Here is a 27,518-nt window from a genome sequence, read left to right as displayed (position 1 = left end):
GGTTGTGTAGTGGATAGGCCTGGAGTCAGGCAGACTCATCTTCCTGAGTTCAAATCTGGCCTCAGACATTTGCTAGTTGTGAGACCCTGGGCAAGTCACTAAACCCTGTTTGCCTCAGTCTCTCCATCTGTAAAAATGAGCCAGAGAAAGAAATGACAAACCACTCCAGTATCTTTGCCAAGAAAATCTCAAATGGGGTCATGAAGAAAAAGGACTGAACAACAACAATAGAAATGTTCTATTGTATTTTTACTTATTTTGCTAAATATTTCCCAATTCCATTTTAATCTGGTTCTAGCTACTAGAGTTGGGGCAGCCTGTTTGACACTTCAGATTCATCCATCTCCTTTCATTTTATAGATGAAGAAAGTGAAGCCCAGAAACATCAGATGACTTGTCCAAGGTCACACAGATAACAAGTAGCTGAACTGGGATCTGAAATTAAGTCCTCTGATTACTAGACAGGAGCCTATGTTCTATTCCATTAAACACCATTCATTAAGCACCTACTATGTGCAGAGTCCTGTGCTTGGGGTAGGTGGGGGGGTAGAGAGATGGAAGAGATTCAAAGTTAGGTTCTCCCCCATGTTAGCCATCAGTGACTATTAACCAGTTCCATTCACCAGTTAACATCAATTAGCTTTTACAAAAGAATATTTACTTTGAAGTTTAACAAGAAAAGAAAATACAAGCATTTCCATGGTATTGAATCTTGGTGGTACAGTCTTCCCTGATGGAGCTCATAGTCTAATAGAAGGAAAATACATCAATATAGTTAACTATAATTCAAAATAAGACATGGTACATTTGCTTTAGTAATATGCACAAAGTTCCGTGTGACTTAGGAGAAGGAAAAGATTTTAAATTTTTTTTGCCTTTTTTTATACCAACTAGAGAGATCAAGGGAGGCTTTTGGGAAGAGGTGGCATCGAGTAGGGTTTTAAAGGATGGGGAAAAGGGGGAAGGAAGATGGACTGTCCTTCAGAAAAAGGATTAGGCCAGTTCTGCTTGGCCTCAGGGGGAAGGATCAGGAGCAGCCAGCAAAGCTGAGATCAGTGACTTGCATTCAGCCTGAGGAGCTGGGCTCTCCTCAACAAAAGTCTTCAACAGAAAATTTGATAATGACTGATGGAGAAGATTCTGGTAGAGAGGATTCTTCTTCTCGTACAGGCTGGCTTCTGAGGTCCCTCTGACTGGGAGGGCCTGTGATCCTGGGGTGTGGAGTACACATCACCGAGTCACGGCAATCACAAAGCATTTCTAAGTCCTACCTCTGTGCCAGGCACTGTACTAAATGCTAGTGAGATAAAACCTTCCCTCCCCTCAAGGAGCTTGCCTTCTAAGGGAGGACACAACAATATAGATAACGAGGTATAGAGTCAGAGTAGATAGAAGGTAATCCTGAAGGAGTAGGCTCCAGCAACTGGGAGGCCTGGGAAGGGCCCCTTGTAGCAGCTGGGATTTGAGCTGAGTCTGAAAGGACGCCTGGAAAACTAAAAGGACCCTTCCCAGGCATGGGGACAGCCAACTCAAAGTCACAAAGCTGAGAGCTGGTACACCAGGAGGGAAGAACAGTGGGTAGTCTGGAGCAGCAGGATCACAGCATGTGTGGAAGGGGATTCAAGTGTAAGACTTGGAAAGGTAATGGAGGGAGTACTGTCTCTCCCACTGCCCCAGGGCCAGACTTCTACATCTCCCCCCCAGATGAGGTGACCGCTTGTCTCCTCTAATGCTATTGACCTGTTTCTTCCACCCACCCCTATTAGCCAGCAGTGATTGGTGCCCCCAGTTCCATTTAACCAGTTAATATCAATTAGCTTTTACTAGCTATTTACTTTGAAGACATAGCAAGGGGGAAAAAAAGTACATCCCCTCCCACATCTTGAGGAAACCCTCCTCTATTCACTTTGGTCTCTGGGGAGAATGAGCTCAGTTATAGGATTAATCTGAGTCCCAAAAGGTCACCTTGAGCCTTGGGTTGTCAGATTTAGAATTGAGTGAGAGGACAGGAAGTGGAATTATCAAATGAAGGTTGCTTTCTCAAGGGATTTAGCCAAGAAGGGGATGAAAGGTATAGGATGATAGCTAGTAGAGGTGGTGGGAACAGCACATTTTTTTTTAAGAATGGGGAGACATGGATTTATTTAGCCATCAGAGAAGGAACAGGTGTCAATAGAGTTGGGGTAAGAATGAGGGCAGTCTCTGGAGAACAGGGTGGGATCAAGGGTACATGGGACCACCTTGGCAAGAAGAAGGGTCACCTCTTCCTCAGAGATCTCAGGGAATGCAGAGACAATGGGAGAAGATGTCCAAGGGATGTGAGATGAGGGGAGAAGGGGGGCACCTGATGAATGGCTTCAGTTTTTTCAGTGAAGTAGGAGGTGAGATCTCCAGTAGAGAAGGGGGAGGGATGCCATGGATTGAGAAAAGAGGAGGTTTGGTATAGCCACTGTGGAAAATGGTATAGTTAATACATTAGGGAGGAGTAAGTGTGAGGCAAGGCTGGCAATATAAACTGAGGCCAGGCATAGAAATCTGAACTTGACTCAGTAGGCAACAGTGAGCCACTGAGGGTGTTTGAGTAGAGGAGGGATGTGATCAGATCTACGTACAAGAAAAATTAGTCTGATTGGAAAATAAAGAGAGTGGAAGCCTGAAGCTACATTTAGAGGCAACTGAGCCTATTGAAGGTAGTTGGTGTGTTGGCAGAATTTCTGGGGAGCTGGCACTCTATTACATTTTTGGTGCAACCACAGAAATGTGCAAGCTTTGGGTGGGGGGGGGCAGTCTGGTAATGCACTACAGCTCTGAAATTCTTTCTTCTAGGGACAGTTGCAGCTATTTGATTCTATCCTGGACTTTAACCTTGTCTCAGCCTCTGCCCAGCAGTCAGGTGAGTGGATACAACAATGAAAAAGGTTGGACTCCCAAGCTGGAAGCTGGTGCAAGAGGGGGATGTAGAAGGTGAGGATAGACAAGGTTAGTTGCTAAAAAAGGAATGTAAATGGTAAATGATTTCACAAGGTGCCTCAGGATCCAGGGTTTGTGTTTTAGAGGGGGTGGTGGGGAAGGAGCAGGTAGTATGTAAAAGCTGCAAGACACCAATACATATAGAGTGTAGATGAAAACAATTGCCATCTTTTATCTAGCTTTAAGGTTTGCAAAGCTCTCTCCACAACAGCCCCATGAGGTAGGTGCTGTTGTGAACCCCGTTTTACAGATGAGGGAACTGGAGTTCATGGACTGTGGACCCAGATCTTCACAGCTAGAAGGGCTTTCAGAGGGAACCTAAGCCGACCTCAGTATACAGAGGTGGAAACTGAGATATAGAGGGCCAATGAGACTTGTCCAAGGTCACAAAGCAAACAGTTCACACAATCGGACTTGAGCTCTCAAGTTCTTCCTGCATAACAATGAAATAGGAACATTTTTGAAAAGAGGAAAAGAGGAGGAGAGGAACAGGCCGCTGCACGGAGTGGGCAGGCAGAGGGAAGGAGGGACAGAGCAAACAGAAGGAAGGAGGGACGCACAGAGGGGAACGAACGGAGAGCCTCTCATGGTGGGGAAGGCCCCCTGTCTCTGCCGTCGCACGCATCTGCACACCTGCTCCACCAGGTGGATGGGACGCCTCCTCCAAAGGTCCAGTCCCCTGCCCCCGGGCAGCAGCACTGGCTCCCACTTTCCCCCACGCTCTGGGCCACCTGCGGTGGGGGCAGAGGAGCCTCCCTGTCTGATCCCAGGCTGGCCCAGAGCAGCCGCCGCCGTCACGTGGCCGTCCAGGAAACTGCTAAGAGCTCTCTGCTAAGCGAGAGCCACCCGCCTTCCCGAGTCTGTCTCGCACTCCGCACTCCGGAAGCCCAGCACAGCGGGAGGCCTCCGCTGCCCCACCCCCACCGCCTCAGTCCCTTGGCTCGGCTTGGAGCCTGTCTCAAATCCGCCCAGCGAAGAGCCCTGGTCCACCCCGGAAACCCTCTGGCTGTTCCTCCGCTCCGACTCTACCCGGCGTGCGCTGGCGGGCAGGGAGGAGGAGTTCCGGGCTGGGAGTCCCCGGTCTTGGCTCCGCCACTTTATGCTCTTTGACTTTGGGAAATTCCTGTGCCTTCCTCTCTCCGGGTACTAGATTGCCTCATCTGTCAAACAAGGTGATCGGACCCCAAGGTCCTTTCCAGCTCTCACAAGCTGGAGTTCAGGTTCCCCTTCCACGGCTGCTTCATGGCGAATGAGGATAATCATCTTGCAAGTATACAGGGCTTTGGAAATTGCATCCCCAAGCAGTCAGCGGCTCCCTCTTTTGACCTTCTGGGTGGGTGGGGGTTCTATCCCATTTTATAGATGAGGAGACTGAGCTCTAGAGGAAGGCAATGAATTGCCCAAGGTCATTGGAAGTATAGGGCCAAGAGAGTTTAACTCCACTTTTTGCAAATGAGGAAAGGGAAATGCTAAGAGGGGCATATAACTTGTAAAGGACACCTGGCATATTAAGGGCAGAGCCAGCCCTTGAGCCCAGGGTCTTCTAACTCCCACTCTGGTACTCGTCCTATTGCCACATATCTGTTTGATGGGAACTACCTTTTTTTTTTAAAATTTGTGACACCAGCAGATTACATAGGTTCTCAGTACTCCTCTTTCTGTACTCAACCCAGACTCCCAGCCTCTTTTGAAAACGACCCGTACTTCAGTGCCAGTGCAGGACAGCTTTCCCAGAGCAACATGCCTTCTTTTCGATTCCTCCCTCCCTCTATTCAAATCTTACCTCTCTCGAGTCCCATACCCTCACAGTTCTTCTACTGTAAAAGGCCAACCACCAGCTTAACCTCTGTTTAGATGATAATGGAAGATGGCAGGGCAATATTCCACCTTCTCATCAGTAACTTAGGATAACAATTTTTCTATCTGAAACCCAGCTTTCCTTGTTGTCTCTAGGCCTCCCCAAAACTGAGAGAGGAAGGAAGGAAGGAAAGAACAGAAGAGGAAAGGGAAGGGGAAGAAGAAGAGGCATTTAAGGTATCGAAAATAGCAATCACAAAATTTATGCACTTTACTTACTAAGAAGTATTCATGGTTACTTTGTACATAATTCGAAAAAGGTACAAAAACAGTTTGGTTGTTGGGCTTCCCAGTCCCCAGCTGATTAAAAACAATTAGGATAGAACCAGAGATTGTTAGAGCTTGAAGTGTTTAGAAATTATTTTGCCCAATCCATTAATTTTATAGTGGGAAAAAACCTAAGGCCCAGAGAGGTCAATTGATTTGATCACAAATCAAGTGAGCAGCAGTCCCTGGCCTTGAACACAGGTGTCCCGACTCTAGCTTCAAGGCTCTTTGCTTTACACTGTGCTTGCTGCCCCACTGAAGCACAAGAGAGAGGCTGATGGAGGTGAGCACCCCAGGCTGTGGTGGTGAGAAAAGAGGTAAAATACCAAACAGAGGCAAGAACTCAGAAAGCCTTGTGGCCTGGGTGGAAAGGAGCTGCCTGAGAGCCTTGGGGGTTCTCTCACTGTGTTATGATGAGTAGCATGACCTGTTCTTGTTGTTTAGTTGTTTTCAGTCATGTCTGACTCCTCAGGACTTCATTTGGGTTTTCTTGGTAGAGATACTGGCGTGTTTTGCTATTTCCTTCTCCAGCTCATTTTACAGGTGAGGAAATTGAGGCATACAGGGTTAAGTGACTTGCCTAGAGTCACATAGTTAATAAGTTCTGAGGCTACATTTAAACTCAGGTTTTCCTGATTGCACCTGGAGCTCTTTCCACTGTGCCACCTAGCTGCCTCTGGCAGCATGGCCTACTTAATGGATGGAGACCCACCTTGGAGTCAGGAAAATCTGATTTCAAGTCTTGCTTCTGATGCTGGTAGTATGACCCTGGGCCAGTCACTCCACCTCTCAGTGAAATTATTAAGTTTCAAGCAGGTTCTAACCTGCACTGGTACAGGGAATTTCTTTAAACCGGTGAAATCACAAGTGAGGTCTAAAAAAAAGTAGTAATAATGTTGTGTATCTGCATCCACCCCTACTGCCTTTGATCTGAGACGACCTCCCATTTACATTGTATCTATCTTGCATGTATCTATGTTAGACTGTGGGCTCCTCAGGGTCAGGAACCATGTTTAACACTTTTCGTCACAGCCCCACTGTGCACAGGGCCTGGCAACAGAGTAAGTGCTTAATCCAGGTTCTTGTTGATTGACCACAACTTATTGGCTGTGTGACCTTGGGCAAATCTTTTGCTGGACTTCCATTTCTTTATCTGTAAAATGAAGGTGTTGAATTAGATGGCTGCTTTCAGCTCTGCATCGATGAGCCTACAATTAAAATGTAAGCATTCGGTCCCCTCCGCTCCGTGACTCCAAACGACCTGAAGGTCCAGACTTAGCTCATTTTACTCCCCTTCAGATATTTCAAAGTCTATTCAAACTAAACCTCTTCTGTCACTGAGGATACGAAGATGACAAATGATACATTCCTTGTCTTCAAGAGGCTTATATCTGATGGGGAGATAAGCCAGCCAGCTGTACAAAGACAGAACTGGACTAGGTGCCTCTAAGGAAACTCCAGCTTTGAAGTTGCTGATATTTATACAAATCGCTGTGATACAGCTCACTTTCCTGTTGTCATTCTGCATTTCTCTCTTAGTCCTTTGTAGCTTGATTATCTGTTTGAGAGGGTGCTTAGAGATCAGCTAGTGCAGCCCTGGCCTTTTACGGCTGTCCTGCCTTCTCTGTTTGACTGTTAGCTCCTTAAAGGTAGAGAATGGGTCATTTTTCATCTGGATGCCCTCAGTGACCAGCCCAGGACCGAGTACAGAGGACGTGCTTAGCAGATGTTTGCTGGATTGAGTGGCCTAAATCTCTTCAGAACTTGAAGGTTTATGAACCACTTTGCTCACAACATCCCTGTGCAATTTCTTGGCCCTAAAGAGGAGTCTGGCCTGTTAGCACAGCTTGGAAGTATCAGGGGCAGGATTCAAACCCAAGTCTTCTGACTCGAGGCCTGCTTCTCTTTTTCCCTCCAATCCCACTGAAGCTTGTGCTGTCCAACCTAATGAAGAGGGAGAAGGCAGAGAAAGAATGGAATTAAAAAGCTCACACCCATGTGCTCAGGGAGCTCGGAGTCTGAAGGACCGACATGACTCCCACAGTAGAGAGAATACGCAGAATGAGGTGGAGGGGAAGGCCAGAGGGAGCTGGACCTGTTGGCTCCTTTGAGGACAGGGAGTCGTTGGTTTTTTTCTCTATGTCTAAAGCACCTAGCCCAGTGGCTGGCACATGGCCTATGTCTGATGAACATAGGCCTGTTGACTGATTAGTTACTCATCCCCCTGCTCTCCTCTATCTGTAGCCTTGTGCCAAACTGCTGTTGGGCCAGGAGGGGTTACAAGCAGCCCGAGCTAGGAGGGGAGACACAGGTGTAGGCCTGGCTTGTTCCTGGGGCCTCTGGGATTAACCCTTGAGCTCTGCTTAGGTCAGGCCTGGGACAGTTGTTTTCTCTTCATGGTGTAGAGGAAAGAGCCCTGGATTTTGAACCAGAGAACCTGAGACCCAGCTCTGATACCCTGGTCACTGTGTGACCTTGGATATGTCAGTTTCCTGCTCTGGGCCTCATTTCTTGTCTTTGAAGGGAGTGGCCTGGATGATCCCTGAGGTCCTTTGAGCTTTTGAATTTGAGGAAACATAGTTACTATCACATACTGCAATCTCAATCTTTTCCACAAAGGTCTCCCATACTGATGCATCACTGTGCTGGAGGAAGGGACATGAGGACGGGCAGGACCCACTGTACTGGAAAGGCAGTGTGGGCTCAGAACATCTGTTGTGGGAGGCCCAGCCTAGCTAAGGACAGAGAGGTGAGGCTTATCTCCAGGGGCTGCAATATAAGGAATGTTTCACCCTCTTACTGAAGTATGGAGTATGGGGTAGGGAAGATTGGGATCTGCATAGGTGGAGGGCATGCCCACAAGACCTCCCCAGATTCCCTTGTGTGTACCTTTGATTTACCTGTCTGTGTGCTCCTGTTTTCCTCCAGTGGAATGTAAGCTTCTGGAGGGCAAAGCCTGTTTCTTGATCTTGGTCTTCCTGTCATCTGGCACACAGGCCAGTGGTCCATAACTGCTTGTTCAATTAAATAAAACGGTGAGAACACAGAGCCTTGAAATGGCAGAGCTTCCCCTTTGGGAGAAGGTGTGCTCCAGGCTCTCTGCCTGGCAGGGCTGAGGCTGAAGAAACAGGGCCCCACTGGGGAGTAGGAAGAATATAGTGCCCCAGATCTAGAGCTGTCCTGAAGGGCAGCCCGGGAAGCGCCTCGGCCCACAGAGCCGAGCAGGAATAGAGTCTGGATTCCAAATCCAGAGTGGGCTGCACTGCTTCTCCAGAACCTCCTGGTTCTGGGCGGCCTGGAGGGGAGAATGCTAGTCCTGGAGTCAGGAAGACTGAGTTCAAATTCAGCCTCAAACGCTTACTGTGTGACTCTGGGCAAGTCATACGTCACAAACCCAATATCTCCCTCTGTTTCCTTGTCTGTAAGATGAGAATAATAGTAGGATCTACCTCCCAGAGTTATTGTGAGGATGAAATGAGATAATATTTATAAAGTGCTTTGCCAACCTTAAAGTGCTATATAAATGTTAATTTTGTTGTTGTTATATCGTTTCTTCACACTCTCATAAAGGAGGATTTATAGGCTGTGCCTGACTCTAACCTTTGCCATTAACTCTATAAATCTCAGCCTTTCTTGATCTCTTTCCCTACCTGCAAAATGACTGAGTTGAATGACACGGCCTGTGAAATAATTTCTAGATGTGTATTTCTGCTGCTCTGATCTCCATGCTCTCAGAGATAAGAGCCTTGTCCCAGCATCCACTGAAGCCCAGAGGAACCTTTCCAAAATGGAGAAGAGTCCATTGACTTGTTTAGAAAACTGAATCTTAAATACAAATCTTTGGTGGTCTCCCCCTCACTGCAGCCCCTTCCTCTGGCCCCGCCTCCTTGTCTCTCAAGGCAACTGTGCCCTCCCAAAGTGAAAGGCACAGAAACCATCTGTGCTGGGCTAATTACAGACTCAATTGGCCACTTAGTCATTGGGAAGGAGTGGGCAAGTGGCTAATAGCCCCCCAAATTGGCCAATTAATGACGCGTGCAGTTTCTGCACCTGCAATTCTTTCCAGCAAAGGAAAAAAAAACTAGGCTAGAGGCACAAAGAAAGGCAGCCAGAGAGTGGGAGTACCGCTCCCCACCCCCACTTTCCCTCCCCCCCCCCAATCCAGTCGGTTGTCTCCGTCTCTGAAATACTAGTGAGCAGGACTTTTTCTGAATATTTGGCGGTGACACTTGACCCCCAGCGTCAGCCTCATGGTCCGTGAATTAGACACAGAGCACAAACCCACAGCGGGTGGGCCTGGACTGAGTGGGATCAGCGCTGGAAGGGAGAAGGTGGAAATCATCTATACTACCCTCCTCTTTTTACAGTGAAAGAAACTGAGACCCAGAGAGGGGAGCAGACTTACTCTAGGTCCCAGACTGAGTCAGTGGTAGAGCTGGCACTAGGACCCCAGCCTCCTGACATTCAGTTCCAGATCTTTCCCACCACATGAGTAGTTAATGAATTAGGCCTTGAAGCCTTCATGGTCTTTTGCTGGATGGAGAGGACACGGACATAGGCTAATGTGAAGAAAAAGGAATAAAGCTAAGTGGGGCAGGTAAAAGGTCATGGAGACAGTGGAGAGGCTGATCTACCAGGGGAAATATAGAGAGGAGGAAGAGGATGGTAAGGCTGGACTATGGACAGGCCTTGAATGCCAGGCTGAGGAATTTAGATTTATCCCATTGAAATCTTGTTTGTATAAAATGGTTTAGTGCTTTTTTTTTCTCTTGGGTAATTGGGGTTAAGTGACTTGCCAAGAGTCACACAGCTAGTAAATGTTATGTGTCTGAGGCCAGATTTGAACTCAAGTCCTCCTGAATCCAAGGCCAGTGCTCTATCCACTGTGTCACCTAGCTGCCCCGGTTTAGTGCTTCTTCAGCAGGCATTGTCTTTGCCTTTGTATCCTCAGTGCTCAGCACAATGGCTGGCACATAGTAGGTGCTTAGTAAATGCTTGTGGACTCAATGAGTATGTTGTATAGTGAGAAGAACACTGATTTGCAGGCAGAGGTCCTGGGCCTCCATGCCAGCTCTCCTGCCTTTTATCTTTGATGATGTATTTTCCTTCTCTGGGATCCCATTTTCTCGTTTGTAAAATCAGAGTGTGGATGAGGCAAGGGGTTCTTAACCTGAGGCTGATGGCGGGGGTTTGTGCATAGACTTCCAGGGGTCCTTGAGATTGGATGGAAAAAATACATCTTTATTTCAATATGATTGATTTCCTTTGTCATGCTATGTATTTTATCATATGCACTTAAAAACATCATTCTGACAAGGGGTTCCAGAGCTTCACCAGATGACAAGAGGGGCCCATGACACAAGGAAGATGAAGATCCCCTGGAAGGATGATCTCTAAGGGCCTCTGATCTTAGGATAAGCATGTGGAATGGAAAGGGAATGAAACTAATCCTAGGCCTGTCAGGTTCATTCCAGAAAAAGCCTGCTGGCAGTGGAAAACACTGACGTGGGTGTTGATGAAGACTCAGTGTCTCCATGAGTAGAGCATTAGCTTTGAGGTCAGCAGGCCTAGATCCCAGTTCTGCCACTTATTAGCTGTGTGACCCTGGGTAAGTCACTTCCCTTCTGGGCCTCATTTTCCTCATTTGTAAAATGAAGGGGCTTGGCCTAGAAGATCTATTAAGGTCACTTTAATCTCTATGATCCCAGCGGGAAGTTTGGAGAGGAGTTTGATGGCATATATAGGATAAAACAGCAGGGGTAGCCTGGAAGTGGGGAGACCAATGGTGCCTGGCCTCCTTCCAGCCACAGAGGGTATGCTTTTAAGCAGGTTCAGCATCTTGGCTAAAACTCAGCCTTGTGAGACCAGTGTAGGCAGACTGGAAAACAGGGGCCCCTGAAGCGAGAAGGCCCTTTGGGGCCCCTTGTGCTTTCCTCAGCCTCAGTGAAGCTTTCCCTGGGAGCCTGGGCTGGAGTCGATCTCCTGCCTCCTAAATGCTGAGATCTTTGTCAGTCAGTCAGCAGATCTGCAAGGCCCTGAGTGAGCTTTGTACCACACAGCTCAGTCCTCAGAAGCAAAGAACCTGAGAAATAGTAATATCACAGAACAGAGCCTGACCGGGCCAAGAGGGAGCTTATTGATTATAGAGTCTGACCCTGTCATTTTACAGTGTAGACCAGAGAGGGGAAGTAACTTACTCAATGTCACATAGCATAACAACAACAACAATAATATAGCTAACATTATATAGTGGTGTAGTGGCTTAATTATATTTTCTAACTTGATCTTCACAATGAGGCTGGGAAGTAGGTGCTATTATTATTCTCATTTTACAAATGAGGAAACTGAGGCAAACAGAGGTTAAGTGACTTGCCCAGGGTCGCACAACTAGGAGGTATGTTTGTGACAAGATTTGAGCTCAAATCTTCCTGACTCCAGGTCAAATTCTCTCCACTGTGCCAGACAGATACTATTAAGTGTTACTGTAACTCTTGCCATCCTTGTTGCTGTCATCTGCCAGCTGCCTGGTCACTCTCCTAGCTTACTTGGCTCCAGCTTTGTTTGTTTTCCCTGCCAAGAAGGATGATCTTTGGACTGGAAGGAACAGAAAAAAATGGCCTACAGGTTGTTGAAACCTGAGATAAGCAAGGCGATAATAAGAGAGCACCTGCCGGCACGGAATGAACTCAAGTCACCAGCCGTACGTGAAGTATGGACAGTCCGGGCTATTAGAAGAACCAGGGGAGGGGACCTTAGTGACCAGAGAGGACAAGAGAGGTGCTGCAAGACTGGAAAGTGGCCAGATGTTGTCCTGAGAGTCAAGAAAAGCAAAACAAGGAGAGCCTAAAAACCGTAGTCCGGAGACCTTGAATTCAGTCCCTACCCAATTCTAGACCACATGATCAAAGGAGCAGCTAATGAGAATGTAGAAAAGGGATGGCTGGTTACAAAGGACCGACCAGACTGACTTCATTTGTGTTGTCACGTGCATTCTGCCTAGCTTTCAGACTTTGAATAAGTCCATCATGCTGCCCTGGTGGACAGACCAGAGAGACAGGGGCTGGATGGGGGAGAAGCTAAATGGACTTGAAACTGCTTGAATTGCTGGGCTCAAAGAGTGGTTGCTGATGGCTCCTGTCAGCTTGAGAGGAGGTATCTAATAGAGTTCTTCAGGAATCCGTATTGAGCCTTCTGCCTTTCAGCAGGTTACCAGTGACTGGAATAAATGCAGAGATAGGATGCTTAGCAATGAGCAGATGACACAGAGAGGGACTGCCAACATGTTGGGTGACAGAGTCAGCTTCTGAAAAGGCCTGGAAAGACTAGAACCCTGAAAAGAATCTCAGAAGGTAGAATTTAATAGGGATGGATTAAAATCTGATATTGGTGTTTAAAAAGGTCAACTTACTGAACTTGTCAAATATAAGATGGGCAAGGTGTGACTAGATAGTTATTCATTTGAAGAGATTTGAGGATTTTAGTAGACTCCGACCTCAGTGTGGTACATCAGCCAGAAACCAAACAACCTAATGTCCTCTAGGGCTTCCCACATTGCTTTGGAGCCCAAGAGACTCACTGACAGAGGGTCCTGAATGGCTTGTTGGCAGAGGCTGTGTGGGCATAGGGATGTCTCTGAGGTAGGATCTTTTGAAAGAAGTGCTCGGGCACTTAGGAAAGAGGAGAGGAGAAGGTAAACATGGAGGAAGGCCATGGTTTCTGATTTGAGGATTTCCTCCAAGCCGTGCCATGCTATCCCATGTGCCACTGGATTTTTAAGACATTGAGATCCTTCCTGCCCTCCTGCATTTCAGTGCTGGACCTAGGACTCTTCTATCTCTCAGGAAGCCCTGGGAGACTTCAGCCCTTCTACACAGGGATCACATGCTGTAGCATCCTGCAGGCTCATGGCTCTATCAGGAAAGAGACAAGGTGACTCCACCGTGAAAACATAGCCCCTTTTGTGGTCGTCCTGTTGGCAAGTTACTCACCATTTCCTCCTTCCTTTGGCTAAAAGTGGATGAATGCGAAGGGCCCAGAGGACTGGCTGGATTCTGACCTTCTGTCCCTGGGGGTTAGGAGGTGACAGTCTGGGCCATTGGGGGGTGTGTGTGTGTGTGTGTGTGTGTGGTTTCTATTTGTGCAGTTTCCTTCATTGCAATTTTAAATAAATTGTCCCTTTTTGTCACTTTTATGTGGGTCATGTGATTAATACTGGATGGTCATACTGAAGAGCTTGAAAGAGGGAAAGAAATTGGGGCTCAAGAGGAAATAATTGAATTGATGATGAACAAAGTTTTAAAAGCCTAAAACTAGCTTGGGAGGTGAGGGTGGGGAGGGCTGGCTACAGTGGAATAGTGTCCAGGCCAAGAGAAACAAGCAAGAGTCCCTTTGGGTTCAGTTTGAGAACCACATTTTAGGAAGGGCTTTTATAAGCTAGGGGTGGGGTACAGGAGAAGGATGACCAGGATGGTGAAGGGCTTTGATACCAGGCTACAAGAACAGGGGAGGAGGTTTAGCTGAGAGAATACAAGACTCAGGGGTCACAGGATCATTGCCTTCAACTATCTGGAGGGTTGTCATATGGATAAAAGATTTGCTTTGGTCTACTTAGAGAAACAGGTGGAAGCTGTAGAAAGGTAGATTAGGTTTGGTATCTATTCAGAACAAAACCAAACCTTAGAGTTGGACAGGACCTTGAGGTCCCTCTAGTACAGACCTGCACAACCATGCCAAAGGATTTTGGTTGGCCCCCGAAATCCTTTGGCGTGCCGCAGGTTGTGCAGGCCTGCTCTAGTACAGTACATGCCCGAGAGGAATTCCCACTCTAATATAGTCGTCTAGGCCCTGCCTGAAGATAGTCTATGAAGAGCAGCCCACTGCCTCCCAAGGCAGCCCATTCCACTGGGGGACAGCTGGAGGTCCTGACACCAGGCCTAAATTGGCATCCGGAGCCTTCCAGCCATTGTGCATAGTTCTGCCTCTGGGCCCAAGCTGAACGGGTGGAATCCTCCAGAGGACAGCCACTCACACACTTGATCGTGGTCCTCCCCTCATCTCCCGGCCCCAAACTTCTCAAGACGAACCATCTCCACTTCCTCCTACCGATGCTCACGTTGCTTCCTAAGAGAACGATCCCAAAGTAGGCTACCTCAGGAGGTCGTGGGTTCCAGTGTGCAAGGAAGGGCGGGACGGTCACTGACTTGTTGATATTGTACTTGGCCAAAAATCTGCTCCACAAGTTGGACTAGGCGCCTTCGGAAGTATTTCCCACTCTTGACAATTTTCACACTTGGATGATAATAGTATTCCTCCCTACCTCATCCCTAGCCAACGTTTTAAGAAATTAATTCCCCCAATTCTCCTTCAGTTTCAGAGGATTAGGTGTCCCTCTGTTTACCCCTCTACTGGTGTCCTCAGTCCCATGCCACTCTTATCCCCTCTGGAAAGTTGTCTCTGCTAACATTTCCTCTCCTTGTCCGCTGGCTCGTCCTCGGCTGCCATCTCTCCTGGCTTCTTGTTGTGTTAAGGGATGTTTACATCAAAGAGATAGCAAGAATAAACATGCCAACGTTGCTCCTGACACCTGGAGACCCCACCCCCACTCTGCCACCTCTTCCTTGGGGGAGGGCTGAGTTGGACTCAGTTTCTACATGGCATTAATCGTACCAAGTTCAAGTCAAGGCTCCTCAGGATCCTTACGTCTCATGCTCCCTAGGCAAATCGGACACCTCATTCCCTGCACTTAGATTGGAAAAGAGTGAGCAAAAAGGTTAAAGACCTAGGCCCATTGGAAGCCACAAGAGGAGGAAAACAGGTGACCTTTAAGCCCTCTCCCCTTACCATATGGTTTGAGTAAAGCCCTCTACCCTCAGATGAAATCCAGCAAGCCCCACCCCCCCATGTCTCCTATTGATAAAAAAAAAAACAACTTTCACTTGCCAAACTCCTAGAAAAGAGTCTCCACACTGCTTGCTTCCACTTTCTCACCTCCCATTCACTTCTCAACCCCTTTCATTCTGGTTTCTGTCCCCACTGTTGACTCTTTGTGACTCTGTATGGATTAAGGCAAACAGAGATTAAGTGACTTGCCCAGGGTCACACAGCTAGTAAGTTTCTGAGGTTGGATTTGAACTTGGGTCTTCCTGATTCCAGGCCCAGCGCTCTATCGACTGAGCCACCTAGCTGCCTCCATCCTTGCTACTTGACTGAAATTATCTTCTTCAAGGTCACCCGTGATCTCTTCATTGCTAAACCCTGTGACTGTTCTCAGGCCTGGTCTTCCTTGACCTCTGTGTAGCATTCGACACTGTTGACTAGGCTCCATTTCTGGATGCAGGCACTCTCCTCTGTGCAGCTTCACAACATTGCTCTGTTATGGTTATCTTCCTACGCGTTAGCCTGATGCTTCTCACAGATCCTTCTGGTGAGTCACTGTGGTGTAGAGATAGAGGGCTGGCCTCCAAGCCAGGATGACCTGGCTTCAAATGTTGCCTGCCGACCAACACATGCTCTCTGTGGGCCAGATGGGCAAGTCCCCTCGTTCTCATGGGCCCAGGCACGTCGGACCAGAAAGTACTAAGGAGTTTCCAAATCGTGAGTTAGTAATCATGTTACGGTTTCAGACCAAAATCTATATGTACAGCACGTGTATGCACGCACGCACACACACACACACAACATATTGTTTTTGTTGTTGCTATTCAGTTGTCCAGTCACTTCCAACTCTTTGTGACCTCATGGAGCATAGCATGCCAATACTGTGCATGGGATATTCTTGGCCAAGATACTGGAGTGGTTTGCCCTTTCCCTCTCCAGCTCAGTTTACAGATGAGGAAGCAATCGGGGTTAAGAGATTTGCCCAGGGTCACACAGACAGTATGTTTCAGAGGCTGGATCTGAACTCAGGTTCACCTTAAACATACAGTGTGACTCAATTTTGTGACTTTCTCCAGCAATTCTTGATCCCCTTTGCAGTATTATGCATGTCCCGCATCCTGGAGCTCAGTTACAGCCCAGAGAACTGTCCTGGGCCCTGGCAGCTAGCTGATGGATGGTGCAGTGGATAGAGGGCTGGGCCCCAAGTCACTTAACCTCTGTTTGCCTTGGTTTCCTCAACTTTAAAACGGGAATAATAACAGCACCTACCTCCTAGGGTTTTTGTGAGATCGCATGAGATAATATTTGTAAAGTGCTTGGCATGAGAGCTTGACACTCAACAAACATTTATTAAGTGCCTGCTATGTGCCTGGCCCAGAGTAACCACTATATAAAGGCTTATTCCCTTTCCTCTTCCCTTTCCTCTCCCTCTCCCTTCTTCCTTCCCCCCCCCAATGCCAAGCACTGCTAAAGAAAGTCACAAAATCGAGCTGATATTCACTATATGCTTCCATACATGTGTCTGTGTATGTTCATACATATGTGTTATAATTTCATTGGTGTAGGGAACTCATGGTTTGTAAACTCCCTTCACTTATGTAGATCAGCAACTCTTCTGTAATTTATAATCTCAGAGAAGAGGCCGGGGCATGAGAATTTAGGGGACTTGCCCATGTGACACAGAGCTAGCCTATCCAGGCTCTGAGCCCAGCTTTCTATGCCATATTGTCCATTATATATGTTGATATGTGCTATAATTTTAGATGTGTAACCCAAATGGATTGTTACTATTGAACTCATCTACTCTATTCTTAGTGACTATTTTAATTTCTTAGGACGTAAGAGGAATCCACTAGAGATTTTTGAACAAGAGAGTGATATGATCTCATCTTTGTCCTGGCTATGACTTGAAGGATGGACCAGAGAGGGAAGAGAGTGGAGTTGGGCTACTCCAGTGGTCCAGGTAAGTGCTAATCTGGCCCTGTACTAGAATGCTTGATGTGGGTACACAAAGGAAGGGATGAAAGATATTTCAGAGATAGAGTTGAGAGAGCCTGGTAGCTGAGAGGTGAGGGAAATGGACAAGTCAGAGAGAGCCCCAAAGTTTTGAACATGGGAAAGGAGGTGAATGGTGGTATCAGTGACAGAAACAGTGAAGTCAAAAGGAGAAACAGGTTTTCTAGATAAGATATAAACTTTGTGATAATCTAGGGTCCCAGGTACAGGTTTACATCATGCCTAACAACTTTCCTCTTCCAGCAAGTCACACAGTGACCACTGACAAGGCTTTCTTCACCCAGCTTTGACTTCCTGGGCAGGTCCATTTAACCCCTCTGAGCCTCAGTTTCCTTATCTATACAATGGGGATAATAGTCCTTGTACCATTTGCCTCATAGGGTGGTGGTGGTGACCTTTTTAAAGCGTAAATCACCATATAAATGGGAGTAGAGTTGTGTATGTGGTTTTTTTTTAAGACAGTTGAGCCTATACCAGCCATAACTTTTCTTCTTCTTAATAATAATAATAATAATAATAGTAATTCATGGCTATGTACCTTAAGGTTTGCAAAGTGTTCTCCTTATAACATTCCTGTGCTTCGGGGATAAAGTGTAAACTCCCCTCTTTGGATTTTAAAGCCCTTTACAACTTGGCTACAATCTGTCTTCCCAGTCACATTTATAAAATTCCTCCCATGCTCTAATGTCCAGCTAAACTGGCATCCTCTCTGTTTCTCTCACAGTGTCCTCCACCTCCCATCTCCCATATCTGTGTCTTTAAAAAAAAAATTTACTTTTTTTTTCAGTTAACCAATTATCTATTTTTTCTTCCTTCCTCCTCCCCAAAAAACAAACAAAACCCTTGTGACAAATATGCAGTCAAGCAAAGCAAATTCCTGAATTGACCATGTCCAAAAATGTGTATCTCATTAAGTCATCACCTCTCTGGCAGGAGGTGGGTAGCATGGTACATTGTGGATCCTCTGGAAATATGGCTGATTATTGAAGTATTCAGAATTCTTAAGTCTTTTGAAGTTATTTATCTTTTTTTGTGGTGGTCATTGTATAAATTGTTTTCTTGGTTATGTTTACTTGACTGTACCAGTTAATACAAGTCTTCTAAGGTTTCTCTAAAATCATCCCTTTCATTATTTCTTATAGCATAAGATTATTCTTAGACAACACAAAATGGGTTGCTATTATCATCTTTGTACATATGCATCTTATTGGTTTTTTTTTTAAAGAAATCTGTTTAGGGTATTGGCTTATTACTAATATCACTGGATCACAGTATGCACATTTAGCAACTTTCTAAGCATGATTCCAAACTGCTTTCCAGAATGGCTGTAATAATTTATAGCTACACCACATAGCCTGTTTTCCTCCAGCCCCTCTAACATTTGTCATTTTTCTTTTTTGTCAACCTTGCCAATCTTATTGGAATGAGATGTAGCATCGGAATTGTTTTCATTTGCATATGTATGATTATTAGTGATTTGGAGAATTTTTTCCCAGGGCTCTTGATAGAGCTTGGATTTTCTTCCTTAGAAAACTGTTTATTTATATCCTTTGATCTAATTAGAGAATAGGTCTTATTCATATAAATTTCTATCAGTTCTTTATATATCTTGGAAATGAGATTCTTATCAAAAAATTTTGCTGCCTCCCATCCAGTTACCTGTTTTCCTTTTAATTTTGGTTGTCTTTAGTTGTTTGTATAAAACCTTTTTTAATTTCATGGAAGCAGTATTGTTCATTTCATCTTCTGTGATTGTCTCCATCTCTTTTTTTGGCCATGGGTTCTTCTCCCACCCAGAGGTCCCAAAAATAATTTCTTCTTCGCTCCTCTAATTTGTTTATGATCTAAGTCATGTATCCATTTTGAATTTAGCTTGGCATATGACACAAGACGCTGGTTCATATCTAATTTCTGAAGTGTTTTCCGTAGTTCTTATTGAATAGTGAGGTATTAGGTCTGACAGAGGCTCATTGCCTTGCCTTTGGATTGGCTGGACTCCCATGCCTTTATCATTTCAACCTCCTAGAACTCTCTTCTTTCTCCAAAATACAGTCCAAGCACCATGTTCCATATGAAGCCTTCCTTGCCCCTCCCCGCAACTGCAAATGCCCTCCCTCTCAAGCTACTTTGTATTAATTTATTTGGTATTTATTCTGTACAAATATCTGTTTATGTATTATCTTGCCTGATAGACTGTAAACTCCTTGAGGGCAGGGATTGTTTCATTCTTTTGTATTGACATCCTTAGCATCAAGCATAGTGCCTGGCACATAGTAGGTGCCTAAGAAAAGCTTGTCTATTAATTGCAAGGACTACTATTTACATTTTACAAGAGTAAAGGTAAAGAAACAGAGGTATAAAGAGCCAAAGTGACCTGCCCATGGCCACCCAACCAGTCAGTGCTAGAGTCAAAATTGAACCTCTGGCTCCAGAGCAACTGCCTCTTTGTTTCTGAAGGGAGCCCACTTATCAGAAGGCAGCAGCTGGACACTGAGGCCAAGAAGAAAAGCATGCTGGATGAAAAGTCATCCTTCGTCAAGGATGGCTTCTCAGTGTGTTGTTGATAAGACCAGGGTTTTTCTGGAATCTCTTCAGGGGCTCAAGGAGCCTCCCTTGCTGTAGTTGGGGAAACTGTGACTTGACCACCAGTAGGAAGTGCGTCATGATAGGAGTTTCTGGTGGCTGATGAGGGCTGTTGAAAATGGAGAACTGACCAGTAAGGATTTTTCAGCAGGTTCCCAGAACTCTCTGGGCAAGAAGGTTTTGGAGTCAGAAGGCCTGAGTTTGAATTGTGGCTTTGCCACCTACTATATGTGTGACCTTGAATAAATCATTTCCCTAACTCAGGGATGGGGAACTTGCAGGCTCGAGGCCTTCTAGGTTCTTGGGTGTGGCCTTCTGACCGAGTCCAAGTTTTACAGAACAAATCCTTTTATTAAGGGGATTTGTTCTGTGAAATTTGGATTCGGTCAAAGGGCCACACTTGAGGACCTAGAGGGCCACATGTAGTCTCGAGGCTGCAGGGTTCCCCACCCCTGCCTCTTTCTTTCTTTATAAAATGAGAGGGTTAGGCTCAATGATCTCTGAGGTCTCTTCTAGCACTGGCATCTTTTGACCATACAAAGGAGGATGCTCAGATACAAATGACTGGTACTGAGGATATAAAGAGAAATTTGAAATTGCAAAGAACTGGAACCTGTGTGATCTTCAAAAAGGCTCCTTGGGCCTCAGTTTCCTCCTCTGCAAAATCAGGAGATTGGACTCCATAATCAGCACATCTAAGGATCTCCTGCAGGAACCACAAGAGAATAGATTCAGAACTTGAAGGGCCAATGGAGGCGATCTAGTTCAGCCTTCTCCTTTTGCAAGTGAAGAAAATGAGGCCTAGCAACAACATTAAGGAAGTTTCCCCAGACCCCCCGGGCAGTAAGTGGAAGAACTGGGATTTGAACCTATGTCCTCTTGGATCCAAATCCAGCATTCTCTCCAGTCCCTAAGATCGTGTGGCATAGTAGAAAGGGCTGGACTTGGAATTAAGAAAGAAGTGAGTTGGAATTCCGCCTCTGACATTTACTGGCAGGCAATAAGCTGGCATAGTGGATCGTGTTGGATTTGGAGTCAGGAAGACCCAAGTTGAGATTAGTCCAGCCTCAGACACCTGGTAACTGTGTGACCTTGGGCAAGTCACTTAACCTCTCTTAGCCTCAGTTTCCTCATCTGTAAATTGGAGATAATAATAATAGCCCCTACCTTCCAGGGCTGTTGTGACGATCAGATGAAATAACCTACAGAGTGCAAACCTTAAAATGCTACCTAAATGTTGGCTATTGTCATCATCATCATTATTACCAATAGCAGTAATAGTAACCGTTATTGTAGGCAAGTCATTAAAACTCTCTGAATATTCTGATCCTGTCATGACTAGTTAGCTTTGAAACATTAAGTGTCCAAAAGTTGGCAAATGGTGACAAGATCTACTGACTGAAGATGGTGCTCCCATTACTGCCTCTGTCTGCACAGCTCACGCCCTCCACCAGGCTTTGGCTCACTTGGAAGTTTTGTACTTTGAACACAGACGCACATGACAACCATAGAGCAAGACGTCGATAGGACTGAGGCCACACATACAGCACTAGCAAGGAACACATTCACATTGTCAGTAGGGAAAGCCCTGGATTTGGAGCTCTGAGTTCAAATATCGCACCTCTACCTCTTATTATCAGTGGGACCTCGGGCAGAGTCATTTAAGTGCTTGAGGCCTCAATGCCTGGATCAAAAGAATGAGAGGATTTTACTTTGTGCTTTATCTATAAGATCCCTTCTTCTACATAGATGACCCTCTAGTCCCCGGTCCCAGCAGCTTGAAAGCTGTGATTCCCTGGTCCTGGAGCACATACACCCCCCTGCCAGTACGCAGTCTGTTTCCTGCCGTTGCCCCTTTTGTAACTGCCATCTGCTGTTGCTTCTGCCACCTGGGCATTCGCATGACCTCATCCTTGGTGAAGCCTCTTTGCCTCCCAAATCAGTGATACAACATGGAGCCTTTCTTCTGTTCTGCCCTCCTGGTTCTTCTTTTCCATTCTTCCTTTTGCTTTTTCTTCTTCAGTATTCCTGCTTAGACACCTTCCGCCATATGCCTTTGCCCCACAGAACTCTGGGTAATGTAGTTTCCTGTGTTTGCCACCTCTGCTAGCTACAGTGGCATTCTAGTGTAATGTGATCCTATGGTGCCCTTAAGTGAGGAGTGTAAGGAGATTTGGAAAGACTTAGATGAGGTTATGTGACACTGAGAAAATACAACCAGAAGAACAGTGTACACACTATGTGAAAGAAAGACAGTGTAGACCTAATAGATATTGAGCCTCCAAATCCTGGGTGCTTTCCACAATACCAAGGAAAGAAGGAAGTGAATAGGCAATGACTAAAAGTTTGTGGAATGAATGAGTGAAAAAGTAAAAGAAAGAGGTAGAGATAAAGGAAGAGAGAAAAGGGAAAGTAGGACAAAGGAATGGGAGAGGAGAGAGAGGGGGAGGGGAGGGTGGTGTAATGGAAAGAGGAAGCCTTGAATTCAAGTCTTGGTTCTGCAGCTGACTGACTTTGGGACCCCAGGTGGGTCACTTCCCCTTCTGGGGCCTCAGTTCCTCCCTTTTGGTTCCATTCAGTAAGCATCTATGAAATGTTCACTATGTGGTGGGCACTGTGATAGGTGCTAGAGAGATGAGGACAACATGAGACAGTCCCAGACCTACTGGGGAAAAGGGGTACAATGCGCCCACAGATAAGTAAAAGGTAATTTGAGGAGGGAGAACACACTAATAACTGAGAAATATTAGGAAAGACTTCTTTCATAAAGATTGGGCTAACTATATGGTCTGTAAGGCATTGTCTAGCTCTGATGTTGTGATCCAAGGGAGATAGCCTGCTCAACAGTGAGTAGCACCCAGGAACCTGCATTTTATTCCTAGCTCTGTTATCTAGCCTTTAGAAAGCACACCTAACCCCCTCTGCCCCCATGACCTAGATTTGAAACAAAAGCACAATAATTTTGGCATAGATGGGAAATGGAGGCCCCAGATATTGGGCCCCAGAGCCCCCTGGAGGGTGTGGCTCAGCCAGAGGAGGAGGCCCAAGGAGGCCTCATTATGGAGTAGCTCTTGTCATTGCCCTGCTCGAGAATCTTATAAGGGTTCTCCATTGCCTGTCACAGAATCACAGACTCCTTTTAGTATTTGTTTTACTGTTTATTTACTATTTGTTATTTTTATTACACGAATGAGGTAACACAGCTGTAAGTGGCAGAAATGTGTCTTGAGGCCAAGTCCATGGTTTTTTTCCCCATTGATTCTAATGTTAAACTCTTTAGTTCGGCATTTAACACCCTGTGTGGATTGGCCCCCTCAGACATCTCCCCTACCACTTCCTTTCTACCGCATGCTTTCTGGAGTCCAAGGACAGGCTCCCTGCACTTTGCCTATTTAGTCTTGTCTCCTTTGCACATGGAATTCCCCCCCCCCCACCTGGAACATACGTCAAGGCCCACCACGAGGCCAGAGCTGATGGCATTAACTTGTCTGCACTGTACATACAGCTAAGCCCCTGCTTAAAGATATCCACCGATGGGCAATTAACTTTTGAGGTCTCTCTGGATTGCTACCACTCATTTGAGGACATTTTTCTTTATATCAAACGGAAATGTGTCTCTCTGCAACTTCTGCCCATAGTTTCTGGCTCTGTCCTCTGGGCCAAGCAGAACACAACTGCCACTTGACAACCTTTCTGAGATCTGATGGCAGATCCCTTCCTCCCCCACCTCCAACCCGGAAGCCTTCTCCAGACTAAAAATACTCAGTTTCTTTAACAGATCCCTGTCTGGCAGAGTTTCCAGTGTCCTTCCCAACCTGGCTCCTGTCCTTTGGACTTAGCATGGCTTTTTCAATTTGTCAATTTCCTTCCTAAAATGTGACACCCTGAACCAAACATGATCTGCTGATTGGATCGATCTAGGCAGGATCATACTACTAGACCCAGTAACACTACCATATCTCTCCTTCTGGACACTTATTTCTGTCCATACAGCTTAAGATGGCATTAGCCATTTTTGGGGGCTGCCACGTCATGCTGCTGATTCACAACTGAGCTCACAGTTCACTAACACAGCCATAGCATTGCAGGGCTTTCTCCAAGAAGCTTTCCCGGATTGCTGTGGTCCATAGTGATCTCATCCTTCTCCCACAAGTAGAGTCTGTACCAGCACTGCCTTCCTTAATTCTCTTCTGTTCTGTGGCTTTGGACGGTGTGGGAGCCCTGGACCTGGAATCAGGGAGCCCTGGGTCCTGACCCTGTGACTTCAGTATTTCCTCTGCCACTGACTCCTGTGCCCTCTCTCAGCCCTCATCTCCCTGCCTACTAAATTCACAGAATGTCACACACAACGTTAGCGGGAAGTCTACACTGCACTGGGTGGGGGTGGGGGGGTGATAATGTTAACAGGATGCACAGCTGTCATTTCTCCAGGGAGGTGAGGTTTAGATCCTCGATGTTCTGTACCCTACATATCCAACCACTTGCTATCCAGATCTTGCTGTTTCTGTCTCTACAACATCTGTCACCTGACTGCTCTCCACTCACCTGGCCACCACCTGAGGTCAGGCCCTCATCAGCGCTCGCCTGCATTTGCACAATGGCCTCCTAACTGGTGTCCCTACATCAAGTCTCTTCTCACCACATTTCATCTGCCGCATGCCTGCTATGTCACTCTCACAGCTAGGTGATGCTACTCAGTCCAGAGTCAGGAAGACCTGAGTTCAAATGTGGCCTCAAATACTTACTGGTTGTATGACCCAGACAAGTCACTTAACCCGGGCCTGCCTTGGTTTCCTCAACTACAGAACAGATATAATAACAGCACCTGTCTCCCCAAGTTGTTGTGTCGATCAGATGAGATAATATTTGTAAAGAGCTTCGGATAGTTCCCAGCACATAGTAGGCACTTCATAAACGCTTGCTCTCTTCCTCTCCTCTCCTACTGAGTAAACTCCAGTGGCTGCCTGTTGTCTCTAGGATCTAATGTAAATTCCTCAGTTTAGATTTCACACAGCCTTGCCGGCAACCAGCCTGTCTTTCCTGTCATCTTAGACGTTACTCTTTCTCCTGAATTCTGTAATCCAGCCAAAATGGTGGTCTCTGTTCATCACATGACACTCCACTTCCAGACTTTGTCCCTTTGTACTAGCCAGCCCCGTCCTTCTCCAAAGAAGGCCTTTCCTGATTCCCCTGCTTGCCTTCTCTCTCAAACGACTTTGTGATAGCTGACACTTAGTTAAATACCTTGCAACGGACCACTTTGTATTTATTCTCTTTCTATTTATTCTGTATATTTACATATAAACTTATTGTCCGCTTCTGGTAGAATTCAGGCTCTTTGCACTTAAAGATTGTTTCATTCATTATATTTGTATCTCTAGTGCCTACGATGCCTGGCATACAGCAGATACTTAATAAATGCTTGTTGACTGACTGATTAACAACAGCTCAGGAGGTAGGTATTGAAAGCATTATTATCCCCATTTTATAGATTAGAAAACTGAGGCTAATGGAGGTTAAGTGATTTAGGGCCATGCTGTTTAGAGCTGAAAGGGATCTGAGAAGTCATCTAACCTAACCCCCCTATTTTGCAGAGCAAGAAACTGAAGTCTAGAATGGAAATGACTTTTCCAAGGTCACATGGATGATATGTAGGAGAGATCAGATTTGAATCCAGGTTTTTGATGAAAGGACCAGGACTTTCCCCTCACATGTGGAATATATGTGGCTGTAACTGTAATGTGTCCTTACTGCCTGTCCAAGTGTTCCCCTGAGGAGTGGCCTTCCTCAGTGGGAAGCTCTGATTGGGTTCAGTGTGCTCTGGTTTTTATTATCAGCCACAGTGGAGGGAGGGAGGGATGGGTGTTGTTCAAAATCCACAGCACTAGATAAGCCTCAAGTGGTTTCTGTTATGCATGTGAAAGCAGTATGGGTTTCTGCTTCAGACTGCAGGGTCTGGATCCAGGGTTGGGACTCTAGAAAGGGAAAGGAGTTTAGAACAGCATAGAACTTTTCAGAACTAGAAGGAAGTTCAGAACAGAGAATGTGAAGGCTGGGAGGGATATGGAGAGCCACAAGTCTAGTGGAGGTGGAAAGAGGGAAAGGAGCATTCCCACGGTCACACAGTGAATGTGATTGGCAGAGTGGGGGGCTCTTGCCTCCCAGGTCAGGGCTCTGTCACTGCTGCTTGGCTGAAAGTTAGGGAGAGTTTGCATCCTGAAAGACCCTAGTGCCTAAATGCAAGGTTGCAGTGGGAGATTGAGGGGTGGGAAATTACCTAGACTCACTACAGGCTGTGGCTGCCACCATGTGCCCCTGCCCAGGAATAATGGGGAGGGGTCTAGGGAGCTTGGGAGGGGGCTTCAAGGCTCCTAGTTCAGCCACTTGCCTTCATCTCTTCACGCTTTCCCCTTCACCCACCCCTTGGCCCCATAGTTAGAATAATAAGCCTAGGGTAGGGCTAACAATTAGTATACATCAGGGAGCTGGAGGCAGGTGCCACCTAGTGGCCAAATCTGGAATATGGGTGGGGTTGAGTGGGGAAATGGGGAGATAAGAGCTGTTAGTCCAAGAAGGTTCCCAGCTCTCCAAATAAGGGAATCCCTTCTGCTACTCCCTCCACACCTGAGGGCACCCAGGGCCTACTACTACCTGTTCTGTGGGCTAAGGAGACATCACACCTATTCATGCAGGATGAAAGGGCCCTTCCCCTAACTTCAGAGGATGAATAATATTCTCTGCTCTTTCAATCTAACACATGGAGAGTTAGTGAACCTTCTTCCATCCGTGAGTAACTAAAGGACTGGGACTGTGGTGACAAGTCTTTTGGGTTGGCTGAGGAGCTATAAGATGGCAGGAGAAGTTGAGTAGGAAGTGAATGTACATAAAAAGGTTTGAGTGGAGATATAGGCTGTCTTCCCTGAATGCTTTTAAGTGAGGAAGACTGCTGTGAGCTACTTTGGGGGTGGGAGGTCAGCAGTAAGCCATATTACCCCCTCTCCTTCCAGCTACCATGTTATCCAGGAATGGATGGTACCTCTATTTCTTTTGTGTTTATTCTTCCCTGATCTGAGGTTAAGGAGTATACAGAGATGGAATTTCGTGTTTCTGATCTTAGGTTGAGGAGTATCTGGAGATGGAATTGAATGGGTAATAACCTTGTGAACTTCAGAAGGTCAGATGAACTGTGAGAATCCCCTCAGCAACCAGTTGGTAGCAGAGACCACTGAAGTTGGCAGCAGCAGCAGCCAGGTCCAGCAGCTGATGTACCTTCTTGACCCAGCCCAGCAGGGGATTGAACCATCAACTGAGAAATTGTGTCCTGAAAGGAGCCAGCCCACTTAACAAGTTAACTTGTTTATCAAGACACCACACTTTGAAGCAAACTTGATGGAGACACTCTGAAGGTGGAAAAAAAAAGTCTTGGAGCCAGGTGTAATGAGGTAATCCTATAGGCTCCATGTACTCCCTAGTATATGCCTCATAACCTTTAATTTTGATTGATACCAAATTTTGAGCCTACTCTCCTCGTGGACTTTGTGCAGAGAGGAGGATGTGCCCACTCCACTTGGGGGGAATGTTCTTGTAAACTTCTTTCTATGACTTCACAATAAATGGCCTTTTGTAAAAGCTAATTAATTGATGTCAACTGGCTGATTGATATTGTGGTAAGGAATACACCAGATGAGGGCCCATGAGTAACAGTATTAGAAGTCACAACGTTCTCATTCAAGATTACCCCTAGAATCCCGAGGGGAGCAGTCTTCTGGGGACCTGGCCTGCTAGTGTGAGTGCAAGTTGGTGAATCATCCTGCTCTGATTTCCTAGGTGCATGACCGTGAGCGGGTCACTTGAACTCTCTCTGAGCTTCAATTTTTTCCTCTGTAAAGGTTGAGGCTTTTCCTGGGACTGGAGCCTGAAAGGTTTATTTAGATTCTTCAGGAGAGATA

General features: G+C 46.2%; 1 long non-coding RNA gene across 7 annotated transcripts in view; it reads left to right on the top strand.

The window, feature by feature from the left end:
* The window catches only part of LOC110212235 (uncharacterized), a 45,866-nt gene extending 18,663 nt beyond the window's left edge, over positions 1–27,203 (top strand). For 3 of the 7 annotated variants that reach the window (XR_013484159.1, XR_013484157.1, XR_013484160.1), the window contains 4 exons: positions 2,827–2,893; positions 4,924–5,004; positions 16,806–16,933; positions 26,687–27,203. This is a non-coding gene — a long non-coding RNA (uncharacterized LOC110212235). The other 4 variants (XR_002325613.2, XR_013484158.1, XR_002325610.2 and 1 more) reach the window with 4 other exon arrangements.
* The last annotated feature ends 315 nt before the right edge of the window (positions 27,204–27,518 follow it).

Source organism: Phascolarctos cinereus, unplaced genomic scaffold (assembly GCF_003287225.1).
Source record: "Phascolarctos cinereus isolate Bilbo 61053 unplaced genomic scaffold, phaCin_HiC Scaffold_9;HRSCAF=440, whole genome shotgun sequence".
NCBI classification, from domain to species: Eukaryota; Metazoa; Chordata; class Mammalia; order Diprotodontia; family Phascolarctidae; genus Phascolarctos; species Phascolarctos cinereus.
Note: the sequence above shows the minus strand (reverse complement) of the source record. Positions and strands in the feature narration are given on the sequence as shown.